Genomic DNA, 12,275 nt, shown 5'->3' on the forward strand with positions numbered 1-12,275 from the left:
GTCCGACTCTGTGCGACCCCATAGACGGCAGCCCACCAGGTTCCCCCATCCCTGGGATTCTCCAGGCAAGAACACTGGAGTGGGTTGCCATTTCCTTCTCCAATGTATGAGCTTAAGTTGTTGATATTCAGTTTTTATATTATATTTTTCCATATATAATGCAGGTCAAATTTTACCAGTGTGGTAGCATTTTGAATACCTCAATCCAAATTTAAAATTAATAAGAAATACACACCGGAAGGGCTTCCCAGCTGTTGGTAATGGTCAAGAATCCACCTGGCAATGCAGGAGACATAAGAGACCTGGGCTGGATCCCTGGGTTGGGAAAATCCCCTGGAGAATGAAATGGCAACCCACTCCGATATTCTTGCCTGAAAAGTTACATGGACAGAGCAGACTATAGTTCATGAGGTCGCAAAGAGCTGGACACAACTTAGAAACACAACAGCAAACACCCCAGAAGAATATGGGCTCAATATATGCACAACAGCTCACAGAAAAATGTGCAGACTTGTCTGTCAAAGTAAATGAAAGTATGCTTAGATTTCTTACAAAACTGAAACTATCAGTCAAAACTGCAATGACATACATTTCACATGTTTAAAAACTCTCTATATATACATTTTTTAAGTCTGTAATTTTAAAAACCTTCTATTGTGATGATGTTGTGAAGATCTTCCTGACCCCGGGCTCGAACCCAGGTCTCCCACATTGCTGACAGACACTATCATCTGAGCCACAAGGGAAGCCTTCTATGTGAAGAAACGACCAATTATTGTTGAATATGCAAAATGGTAAAGTTTCTATGGGAAAAAAACTGTAGTATTATAAAATTACTGGTTTTCAATTTGGGAATTTTCAGGAAACAAATTCTGAAGTGATTATAAGGGTTTATTCTTATTTGTTGAGTACAAAGCCAAGACACAGAGAATGAAGACAAAAGAGAAAAACAGAAGAAGGAAATCAATGCTATGCTGGGATAGACTCTCTGGGCCCTGAAAAGCCTAACATTCTAAGCTATTTAGCCAAGTAAGATGTCTTCAAACAATTTGTATTCATAATCTGTACCTCAAATCAGTCCACCGGTGGCAGACAGGAGAAACAGACTTATTGACCCAGTTCTTTCCTCTCTCCTAATTCTCATGGTCAAGATTCACCTTATGGAATGATAGCTTTCCTACAATTTAAAGTCGTTTTAGTTGGCCCTTCTGCTTCCCAGGTTGGAAGTCAGTTTGCAACTCCTTTATTGTTTCCTTCAGAAAACAGAGACTCCGGGCATTGTCTGGTCATCTGGCTGGAGCTGAGAAACAGGGTTCAGCACCAGTGGGCAAGCAGAATCCATCAACAGAGAACCTGAGTGTTGTATCTCAGGTTCGGCAGCTGAGGGTTAACTGAAGAGACCTTGGCAATCTGAAGAGGTTGGTGTTCTACACGACTGCTGGTAATCGATACTACATGCACCACTCAGATCCCGTTTGTCCACAGTGCAACTTAGAGGTACTAATTTTTGTCAGTACAAAATATATGCATTTTTCCTAAGAGGATGAATCACAGAATCTCTTTCAAGGTGGTTCTAAATCACAGTCCCCTGGAAAAGTTAACATTATAAAAGCATATGCTGACCCAGCTGGTTTCAAGTTTACAGCAGATATTTATCATCTTTTTTCTACCAAACCATTATAAATGCCCCTCACTTGTTGCACAAACTTTGTCTGGTTTAGTTTTGTCTGGTTTAGTTTGCTTACCAGATGGGGAGATTGAGGCCTTCAAACCCCAATTTTCTGAACTTTTAAATTTCTACTGTTGTCTGGATTTTTATTTTTATAATGCTAGGTACAGTTATTCCTTGACTAGAAAACACAGAAATGCACACCTAAGTAAATTCTCTGGGTTCCAGAGTAATCTTTCTTGCTCTCATTATGTCGTAATATCCTTAGTTTTCTGTGGTAATAAGGATTGATTATTTCAGTCAGTAAATCTTTTTTCCCCCCTTTGCTTATCAACTATTATGGGAACCCAGAGTTGCAGAGTATTATATATATTCTAGATCAATGAATCACTAACAGATCATCTTAGAAGAAAGCGACAATGATGAGATGAGGATGAGATGGTCGGATGGCATCACCAACTCAATGGACATGAGCAAGGTCTGGAAGTTGCTGATGGACAGGGAAGCTTGGCATGCTGCAGTCTGTGGGGTCGCAGAGTCGGACACAACTGAGCGACTGAACTGAATTGAACTTAGGATCTCTTAGGAGGTGTTTCCTCCTTGCCATGAACAGTTTTTGTAACCTTAACAGATTAAAATTTTTATGAATGGAAAGTCAAAGTGCCAGATATGGAAAACTGGATTTGACAGTGAGATAAACTAATAATTCTTCTACTTTTGGTCTAGAATATTCAGATGGTGCTAGTGGTAAAGAACCTGCCTGCCAATGCAGGAGACATAACAGATGTGGGTTAGATCTCTGGGTTGCGAAGATCCCCTGAAGGAGGAAGTGGCAACCCATTCCAGTATTCTTGCCTAGAGAATCTCATGGACAGAGAAGCTCAGTGGGCTACAGTCCATAGGATTGCAGAGTCAGACATGAATGAAGTGACTTAGCACACATATACCATGGTGTAATAGCAATTAGCAACACAGTATAATTTACTGCTTTTTGTTTGTTTGGGTTTTGTTTTATGTTAACTGTCTCTATCTCATCCTAAGAGACAGCACATGTTCAGACTCTTCAAGACATTCTTCATCTGAGTATTCCTCTATCTAACCAGATGTTCCCATGTTGGTATATCAATAATGTTATTTCTTTTTTTTTTTGGTAATTAATTTATTTTTTATTGGAGGCAAATTATTTTACAATATTATATTGGTTGGTTTTGCCATACATTGACATGAATTCGCCCCGGGTTTACATAAGTTCTCCCTCCTGAACCCCCCTCCCACCTCCCTCCTCCCTTTATCCTCCCTCTGGGTCATCCCCGCATGCCAGCCCCGAGCATCCTATAACATGCATTGACCCTGAACTAGTGATCCATTTCACATATGACAACATACGTGTTCAATGCCATTCTCCCATATCATCCCACCCTCACCCTCTCCCATAGAGTCCCAAAGACTGTTCTATACATCTGTGTCTCTTTTGCTGTCTCGTATATAGATAATGTTATTTCTACAGTCAGGAGTCTATTGTTATTGCTCACTTGATATAAAATTGGCTTTTGTTCTGAAAAGATTGTATGTCATACCATGTTGATAATTATTGCATTCTGTAAGGTCATATTTTAGTGTTGATATATCATATATCAAATTTATATGAGCAACATTTACAGGTAGATCAAGCTCGGTGAAAGGGAGTCTGTGTACTTTAACCCAGGAAGACTCCTAGCCCACTGATCCAAACCACTTGGCTTATAGAACAAGCACAGATGTGGGCAAGAAGAGAAGCTGAAACACTGGTGTAAACCTGCTTGGTGTGTGCAGCCTCTGCAGTGCACGCTGTCTACTCGGCTTAGATTGGGCCATAATGTTCATCCCTCATCTTCGCACCCTGAGAGTTCTTCCACATTTCTTCTCCTATAGTACTCTTGATGAGAGGAATTCCGTGTGGTTTATTCCCCGTACCATTTGCCTCTTGGACCCTTAAGAAGCAGTGTATTTGCTTCTGTTTTCTTTTGTTTTGGATGGCACAGGATGGTGATTACAATTACACTTCTGCCATGTCATACTCATGATGCTAGTGGTCAAGAATCCCCCTGCTAATGGAGGAGACATGAGAGTCAGGGGTTCAACCCCTGAATCGGGAAGATCCTCTGGAGTAGGAAATGCAACCTGCTCCAGTATTCTTGCCTCAAAAATTCCATGGAGACGAGTCTCGCAGAGGTCACAAAGAGATGGACATGTCTGAGCACGACACCATGTCATACTGGGAAGACAACTGGGGGGTGGTCTGAGGATGTGAAATACCTTCTATTGATATAATAAACTGTGTGCAATATCACTGCCATTGACAAGGATCTCATGCAATATCATACAATTAGCTACAAAAAATTCCAACATCCCATACTAGCAAACTCTATAATTCTCAGCGTACATTTAGTTTTAATTTTTCCCTGGTAATATCATGTTTTATAGAATTTGATAATTATGATAAAATTCTAATATTTCTACTGAAAGAATTTGTAACATAATAGTGGTTTAAAAGTTCAAATTGAAATAGTTTTAACGAGTTTGAGCCAATAATATTTCTAAAGTTGAGGCTTGCTAACTGCTTTTGAGTACCTATCACATACCCCTAATGAATATCTTCATGGTATAAAACATAAAGCAGTCATGTTTTAGTAAACACATGTTTTTATTTTGATTATAATGAATCACCACATATAGTAGATTAAATTGTTATTCTTAATTTTAATTCAATGAAGTAATACTTTGCATTGATTGTGGCATCACTGTGAATGTAATTTTCTTTGCTTCCCTTGAAATTTCTATCATTCTAACAGATACACACATTTACATATGTGTGTGTATATATAATTTTAATATTTTAATACTTTACTTTTCAGAGTAAGTTTAATTTCACCAGAGTGGTGCATATGTTAAAACTGATGAATCCGCATTAATGCATCTCTATCACCTGAAGTCCATAGTTTGCACTAGGGTTTTGCTCTTGTACATTATATAGATTTAGACAAATATATAATAAATGGTATGTGTTCATTATTATAATACTAGGAGATTATCTTCACCACTCTGGAAAACCTCTATGCCCCACTTATTCATTTCTCTTTGCTCTCAAATCCCAGGAGACAACTAAACATTTTACTGTCTCCACAGTTTTGTCTTTCCCAGTATGTTATTACTATACAGTTGAAACCATACTGTACATAACCTTTTCATAATGGCTCCTATTGTTCCACATCCTCACCAGCATTTGGTATTGTCAGTGTTTGGGGTTTTTGGTTATTCCAATAGGTGTATAGTTGTATCTCATTATTGTTTTAATTTTCTTGATGATGTGATATGGTGCACTTTAGATATTTTAACAATACAATCAAATATAACTGAAACATGATTTCAGTAGTTGCTTAAAAAGTATCATCTTAGGAATAATATGTCAATGAAAAATTTAAAACAGATGAATTTAGTGGGTTCATAAAGTGAATCTTAGACCTAAACTCACAAATCATACACTTTATCCAAAAAGTAAACTCAAAATCACTGGGCAGTCTTGGCAGCTTACAAGAAAAGGTGAACCTGGTTCTTTAAAGAAAAGACCTATATAAGTTTATGTGCATGCTCAATTAAAAAAAAACTACCTTATTTGCTTTTAAGTCAAAACCTAGAACTTACGATCTCAATCATAAAAAATATAAAAAAGTACAAGAGTATGTTTACTATACTTCTCTAAGCCTGAAATATTGTCTTTTTAAATTTTAACATGAACATCAATTACAACATAAGCTTTAGCTCATAAGGAATTACTTTTAGCTTACCATCTATCTATGTGAAATTAAAAATTATCTGATGATACCAAACAAATAAAAATACCTATACTTAATTCATCATGATATTGATAAAAAGCAATGTTAAACAAAATAAATGAATTTGATTTCACATACTGCACAAAATTTTAAATTAATTAGTTATTAATTTTGTAAGTCATTACATAAATATTAAAACTGAAAGCTTTGACTATCAAGATTTAAATTATATATGTTATTTGAGTCAAAATACTGCAAATACTTGAGTGAGTTGCATTTGATCAATATAGGAATGCACATAAGTCTTTTTAAGGATATAAATTAAAAATTAATTTATAGCAATTCGGAGACTACACAAAATCAAAATGAACCCAGAAACACCGCTGATCCAAAATGATAGATTATAATACATCCAGCTGACAGTGCAGAAACCAAGTCATCATGAATAAATATAACAAGAGCCTTGAGCAGCTTAATAAAATCCAGTAAATCACGGACTCAATTCAATCTACTGTGTCAGTGACTGCAAAGATACACACATTGGTAAATATGATGGAGCTTAGATTCTGATGATGAAAAAAAGACTGAATAATATTAGAAACCATAGTACTTAGACTTCCTGTGAAAAATTTTGGAGGTACATTAATGTATAAAAACACTTACTTCTTTTTATAATATACTTAATCAATATTTGTCAATACATTCCTTTCTCCTCCTAGATATAAAATGGTTTACTAGTTATCACTTCTTAATGAAAATTTGACAAATTCCTAACTTTGCTTTGAATCTTTTGAAAATCCTAATCATTTCTAAAATTCTGGAAACTGGTGTTTCTAAGTCACAATAATCTCTCTGTTGTTAACATTCTTTTCTAAAGGAAATTATATTCTCTTTGATATAGTTTAATTTTCCTAGATTTACTCTGGAAGTCTCTGTCTGCCGGAACCTCATTTCATCTCTAAATCCTACATAACTATATCTTCATCAAGTGCTCAACTAAATGAAGTAAATTATTGTTCTTCTAGAGGCATTATTTCTTGTGCCTCTTAACATCTGTGAATGGCACAAATGCTTTCTGATATATCTTTACATTTGCTCCAAGTTAAATTTTTCAACCTCTTTGAAATATTTTCTAAATCTTGTCTTTCTTTCTTATATCTGACTACATGTATATACATATATATGCACATATAGATATACATATATATCTGGCCTCATATTTATATATTTGCATTAATTCTACATGTATATATAAATTATAATGTCTGTCTCATAATATTGTAGCTCATATTTAGTTTTCTCCACTACTACCTGGAAAATGAATAATGTGCTTTTAAATCCTGTGTTCCTAGGATTTAGTGTAAGTCGTGTGCTGTGATTCATGGGGTCGCAAAGAGTTGGACACGACTGAGCAACTGAACTGAACTGAACTGAGAGACACATTAGATTTTTTATGGGTATAATAACTGAATGCTTAAATTTATAATACATAAACTATATATAGATGTTATTAACAAATAATTAATAACTCATTTGATAATAATTTTTTACCCTTAGAGTGAGATAAAAATGTAAAGGGCATAGACTTTGTATAATTTATATTAAATCTCTTAGATGCTCAGTTGGTAAAAAATCTGCCTGCAATGCAGGAGACCCAGGTTCGATACCTGGGTTGGGAAGATACCTTGGAGAAGGAAATGGCAACCCACTCCAGTATCCTTGCCTGGAAAATCTCATGGACAAAGGAGCCTGATGGGCTGCAGTCCATGGGGTCACAAAGAGTCAGGCACGACTGAGAGACTAACACACTTAGATAACCTCACAACTCCACCTACAAAAATGCATCTATCAAAAATACAAAAAAAAAAAATACAATGTGTTGTGTGTTTTGTTTCAAACATTAACACTAATTATAATTTTATGTTGTAATAATTAAGAGAACAAAGCAAGACAAATGTTTTTATATTTCACTTGTCTTAAGATACAACTATTGAGTCAACAGAATTTTTTATTTTTCTCATCTCTGGTTGCATGTTAGAAGGAACAAAACCATTTATGTTACTGATTCCAAGCTCACACTGCTCACTGTACAACAGGCTAATAAATCTCGAGAAAGGGTGTGGGGCAAGTAATGTACACTTTTTTGAGAAAGCCAGCAGACCAAGAAAGTGACAGACTAGTGTGCCAAAGAAACCATCTTACCAGACTTAGAATTTAGATTTCTTTTATACTGAAAGGTGTGTGGCTAGTTATTGCAGACTTCTGGCTACCAGTATCCTTTGTTCTTGCAGCTATCCTGCATAAGTCTGGTCACCATGTTCCTATAAACCTCCAACAAAACAAATGTTATTTTCTATTCTGCCATTTTTTTATCTATATATGAATGAAAGGTTTTATGACTTTAAAGATCAAGCTGGGGTCAGAGCATTGAGAAAGAGCTATTATGTATTAATATAGGTATTATGATCCTTCAGGTTATAGGCAATACTCTTTGACTAACTGAGATCAAGGTGCTAAACTCGCATGGCTAAGCATAGGCAACAGAGCACAAAGGTTAGAGCTAAAGAAATAGATTCAGTATGGAGGCAGGTTTGTTCTTCTCTGATATATTAGGACTGAAATATGAAACTTCTATTAATGATATAAAAGAATTTTGCATAAGAAAATAGTGAGCAGCTGGTTATGATTTGACTGAATAAATTTGATATGTTTAGCAGTTAAATGAACAACCAGATACCTGACCTAAGTTTGCATCAGCTGTGGTTGCAGTCTTCGAAGTTACAATGATGACAGAGATCCTATATTAATTTTCTGGTTCATCTTAGGTTGGGGAAGATAGTAAATTATTTATGAAACAAGGAAGCTTGGAAGAGTAAAAATATTAAGCACAAATAACAAGATGTGAGAATTTGGGGTGGACACAATGAATGATAGAAATCAATTCAAAATATTTTTATCCAATTATTTGGTGATTCGTTCTCAATTCAATGGCACCAATTGGGAGATTTAAAAAATAATTGGACACATCATATATTTTATTCAATAATTGTAAACTACAAAACTGTTAACATGTTCAAACTTGAGAAGACATTAATGTCTTAGTGTTTATTGATCATGTATGTATTCAATACATTAAAAAAAACTTGAAATACACTAAAAAAAATTAAATACAGTTTTCTTGAGTTTAAAACATTCTTAATATATTTGCATTTAGTAGTTTATTTTTGTTGTTGTTGCGTCAGTAAGTCATGTCAAACTCTTGTGATCCCATGGACTGTAGGTCTTCAGGCTCCTCTGTCCATGGGATTTCCCAATCAAGAACACTGGAATGAGTTGCTATTTCCTTCTCCAGGGAATCTTCCCGACCCAGGGATCAAACCTGTGTCACCTGCATTGGCAGACAGAATCCTTACCCCTGAGCCACCAGGAAAGCTCATTTAGGAGTTTAAAAATATATTATACAAAGTTTATCAGATAGCCAGATTTCTGCCTCTTAAAAAAAAAAAGCAAACTTGCATTGCTTTTTCTCTTCCACAATCCTATATTTGGAGATGTCATACATGCCAAAAAGCAACTAATATGAGAGCTTAATTTAACCTAGAAAGAAAGAAACAGGAAGGAGGGAAGAGAAAAACAAAGAGTGAGAGAGAAAGGGAGGAAACAGTGGAGAGAAAAGTGGGGGGAGGAATAAAGGAGGGAAAAAGGAAACAAAGTCAGAGCCCATTATGAGACTCTACGATTTGTCATTCAAAGTGTAAGAGGAGAAGCCCCCAGTGATAAGATGTTAAGAGGACTGTGTTAGTCATATGTTTTTCTTTCCCGACATTGTGCTTCTACCCCATCAGTATTACAAAGCAAAAAGGCAACAACAGTATGTTACAGGGTCACAGGGTCAAATGACCACAGCAAACCAACTCACAGAGCCTGCAGGCATAGGACCGGATAGAAGGCAAGGCCCACTGCTCAGGTTACACACATTTTCTCTTGAACTCTGGGATACTACAGCTCAAGAGAAGCTTTGGCAGAGCAGTTCCTCTGGCAGAGCACAGGGAATGTTATTCTTAGGTTAGGGGATGTAAGGGAAATGTAGCAATTGGTTGAGCCAGATTGTAACGCTAGAACATCTAAATAAAACTAACATTCATGCGGGGATGACCCAGAGGGAGGATAAAGGGAGGAGGGAGGTGGGAGGGGGGTTCAGGAGGGGGAACTTATGTAAACCCGGGGCAAATTCATATCAATGTATGGCAAAACCAACCAATATAATATTGTAAAATAATTTGCCTCCAATAAAAAATAAATTAATTACCTAAAAAAAAAAAAAAAAAAGAAATATAACTGACATACAAAAAATAAATAAATAAATAAAACTAACATTCACAAAAAAAATCCTCTGCCATGTTAGCAGGCATGCTAACCAGGACCTCCACCAGGGTACTCTGTCCATGGAATCCTCCAGGCAAGAATCCTGGAGTGTGTAACCATTCCCTTCTACCAGGAAATCTTCCTGATCTAGAGATAGAGCCCAGGTTTCCTGTATTGCAGACAGATTCTTTACTGACTGAGCCACACATAACCCCAGAGAAATACAAGTCTAATGGTTAAAAGTAAAACAGAACTCAATTGACCTAAAAGACACACCACAAATGAAAAAAATCTAACAAATGAAGCAGAGTCATGTACCCAGCAGAAGAAAATATTGAAAATAAATTTCTATATATTCTCAAAGAGTTTAGAAAAAAATTAGAGAGCAGAATTAGAATAACCAAATGATGAAAAAGGAGCAAGTACTAGATAAGGAAAGATAAAAGTAAAGTCAAATAATTACCAAGAAAGGTAATGAGTGGAATTAATATCAGAATAGAGAAAGAATAAATGAATAAGGTGGAATAATAAACCAAAGACTCATCCCAGAAAGTATAAGGAAGAGAAAAATGGAGTCAATGTATATCAGAACACCGACGTGACATGGAGTTTAGATTTAACATGAACATATTGCAAAATATTAATGGCAGAGAAGAAATAATTGAAGAAATGGCCAAAAATTGCCTGTACTTAGTAAAGACATTAGCCCTCAAAATGAAAGAATTAATGCATTTCTAGTCAGTAATAATAAAACATTACTGAACCACTCTACAGTGAAAATTAATAATAAAAAATTGGAGAAAATTTATTAAGCCTCTAAAAAAACCCAGGTCATCCAAAGTCAATAGAATCAGATTGAAATAAGATTAATCAACTGCGGTAATGGATATAAGATAATCGTGGTAAGTTCAAAGTAGTACAGGAAAATAACTAATTTTATAGCAAGCAAAATAACTATTTAAATCTGAAAGTAATATAAAAATATTCTAAGTCACACAAGATCTTTTTGGAAATAAAAAACTTGGAGAAAATCAGTCATAAAAGAAATGCAAGTACAAAAATGCATTTATTAGAGAAGTAAATAATTAGGGAAACACTTTTTTGTCGACAAAAGTTAAATAAGAATATTTATAAACACCACACACACACATTAGTGAAATTAACACATTTCTCCTGCAATTAACTCTTTACCCTGGTGCCTCTTCATTTCTCTTTTTCTATAATAATCAGAGAAACCCTATGAAATATTGTAATGCATGTGGTAAATGACTGAGGTTGTACTCAGAAGCAATCTGTATCTCTTTCTAGGGTAAATTCCCAAAGTGGGAGGCTGAGATGCTAAGCATTTTATTTCCCAGAGGCCCTGGTGATGAGGGTTTTGTATTCAGATAGGTTCTGTCATTTTGCTGCATGAGAGATTTGGAAGCAGAACTGGGATAAAAGTGTGGGTTACTCTTTGAGCTATTGCTGTTAGGCAAGCAAAGTCATGGAAAAATTGGAGGAATTTGACAGCAGAGTGTCCTTCAAGTCTGGAGAATAGCTTCATTGCTGTTAAGTGGTTATTGCAACAGTAGTGGTTGCTTCCTACTTGTTAAATACCAGCTACCTTGAAGTCAATACTTTCAGTGGATGATTTGTGATTCCTTGCATTTGTTAAAGGATTGTCTGGGAAGAGAAGACACCCCAAACATTTAAAAGGAACGACTGTGAATGGATTACTAACAGATATGTGGGCAGGGGTAAGGGACCACAGAAAGGGTTAAGGACCCAGAAGTGCCCAACATGAATGGCCATCACTTGAGCTGAAGATGCTTGATGAATACAAAATGTTATTGGAGCCCTGGGAGAGCTCAAATTGAGGAAGAAGATTTACCAGGCAAGAGCAATATCTTCTAGATTAGACTGATGCTGCTTTAATATCAAATTATGTGTGTTAAATTTCTTTAGTTTTACAATCTCTGTGAAGGTTTTCTATTTCCTGCCACAAAATGTAAACCCTGAATTAAAAAGTTGCTGTCTTGATTCCATGTCCTTATGGCACCATTTCTAAGCAGTTCTTTACTGTAGCTGGAAAGTTTTTACATTCCCTGTCTCCATCACTTCTCTAATTTTCTATTTGACTCACTCCACAGCAAGTCATCCCTACCCTTTTACCCTGACTTCTTCAGATCAAGTTCTTGTCAAAATCACTAGTGGCTTTCATTTTGACAGAAACAATGAGGAAATTTCAGTTTTCATCCATCTGGGCCCTTGAATTTCTTCCCTTGCCATATCACTCTGTTACTTCCTCCACTATTCATGAATTCACATAATCTGCCACTGAGTCATTTTCATATACCCAAACTCCATATTTCTGAGACTTCCCAGTTTCAGTTCTCAGATCTCTTCTCTTCCTTGTCTTTGCTTCCACTTCATCTGACCTCATTTGG

The sequence above is a fragment of the Moschus berezovskii genome, chromosome 18 (genome assembly GCF_049115385.1).
Source record: "Moschus berezovskii isolate FMDL1 chromosome 18, NW_MosBer_1.0, whole genome shotgun sequence".
NCBI classification, from domain to species: Eukaryota; Metazoa; Chordata; class Mammalia; order Artiodactyla; family Moschidae; genus Moschus; species Moschus berezovskii.